Raw genomic sequence first — 2,159 nt, forward strand, 5'->3', positions numbered from 1 at the left:
AGATGTCCTAGTCGGCCATAACTGGAAAGAGAGGCCCATTGGACTTGCAAACTTTATATGCCCCAGTACAGGGGAACGCCAGGGACAAAAAGTGGGAGTGGGTGGGTAGGGGAGTGTGTGTGTGGGGGAGTGTATTGGGGTCTTTTTGGATAGCATTGGAAATGTAAATGAGGATAATACCTAATTGAAAAAAATAATTCTGAAAAAAAAAAAAAAGAATTCTGTGAAGGGAAAAGTCATACACTGCTGCTGGTATTGCAAACTCTTGGAACCAGTTCGAACTTTTTGCAGACATTTTATTATTTTCAAACTGTATCCAACTTTGTTAGGTACTTTCATGAATAGGCACAGTATTTTAGGCAAACAATAACTGAGAGTATACACACACTTCCGATTGTCCTTGGATGGATGACAGCCCAAGTCAGAAAGCCACTGAAAAAGTCAGAGAAGATTTCATTTGATGCAGTGAATAGGGAAAAGGCTTGAGTCAATCCTGGCAATTCACATTCTGGCTATAGTTTAACAACCTTTCACAAATCAACCGTGACATTCAGGGAGTAAAATAGAAATGGCAGAAGGACCATTCTGTAGAGATTCAGTCTCAGACAAAGAATCACTGCTCTTTTGGGTATGCCACCTCAGGGATGTCACCAACACGTCCAGCTCTCCTGGGGTCCTGCAGAGCTAACTGTAAGGAGGCGGGGTCAGCAGATCTCCAGTTGACTGGGGATTTGTTCTTGATAGAATGGGAGGAAGACATAGAAACAAATTTTCAGTTTTTCCACACCTCGGGTGACTTTGTGCCAAAGTGGCCCAATGGCTGAACATCCTGGGTTCTGAGAGGAATCTTTCAAAATTAGCCAAGAAAGATGCCTTCCCCACATCAAGCCAGTTTCAGATAAGTGTTTTAGGTGACACATGTACCTTCCCACACAAAACAATGAGGCGATTCAGATGCTAACAGCATAGCTTAAAATAAGTAAAACAAAATTCTGTACTTTTGTAAAACTTAATAAAAACAGCATTTAAATTATACAGTCACCGCAAGTATCGTTATTACAAACAAACACACTTTACTAGGGCCTCTGGCATCTCAGCCTTCTGTGTCTGGTCTGCTTTGTCATCTTCATTTTCTAGAGAGTTGCCACCATCCATGGGTACCAGCATTTGCTTTTCCCTTATGCCCTTTGGAGACTATCTTTGGTTTCTATTGCTCTGATAACGCCCATAACCAAAGGAAGTCGGGAAGGAAAGGGTTAATTTAGCATGTGCTACGGTATCCTGCCAAGGTATTTTCTTCACTGACTGCACGTTCCAGTATTACTTGGTATCAGCTCATTAGAACATAACTGCACACCTGGAGGTGAAGGGCTTTAATCCTAGCTATGTGGGAGGGAGGGACGGAGAAGGATTCCAAATTGAAGTCCTGTTTAGTCAGCAGGAAAAACTTCAAGGCCAGATCTGACAATTTTACAATACTCTTGTCTCAAAATGAGGGCTAGGGAGTACAGGACAGTGGCACAAGGCTTGCAGAGCAAGTGTGGGACCCAAATCCATATGGAACCAGGGCTTAAACCACAACATTGGGCGAACTTCAAGGACTGGGAGAAACAGAGAGAGAGAGAGCAGTGTTGCCAATCTTATTAGATCATCTCCTCTGAGGAGTCCTGGCTCCCGAGGGCACAGCGTACTCCAAGAAGAGGGATGGCGCCTCAGAGGCGTAAGTTCGACCATTTAATAACTTTCCTAGTGCTTATCAGAGGTGACTTCACTCTTTCTCCTAGGATGTTTTCTAAGCCAAGATCACCTACGATCTCACCCATGCGCTGATTAGGGGTAATGTTACAGACATGGTGATTTACAGCGCAGATATATTACCCCAGATCCTCCAGGTGTTGGAGAAGCTAAGCCGAAGATGTGGTCACGACGAAATCCCCTAAAGAAGAGCATTGTTCCGTGCTTACAAGAAAGGCTTTCTGCTCGAGGGAAGGCACACGCAAATCAAACAAATGTAAACACGAGTCTGAAACCATTCATCTCTGAAAAGAAAATTAAAGCTGCAGCGCTCCTCCTGTGGCCTTTACCAAAGTTCCGCCCCCATCCTTAGTGGTTTTCTGTAGTCACTCACACACTGGATTGGTTATGGCCAAGGGCAGAGT

The sequence above is a fragment of the Mus caroli genome, chromosome 6 (assembly GCF_900094665.2).
Source record: "Mus caroli chromosome 6, CAROLI_EIJ_v1.1, whole genome shotgun sequence".
Classification (NCBI taxonomy): Eukaryota; Metazoa; Chordata; class Mammalia; order Rodentia; family Muridae; genus Mus; species Mus caroli.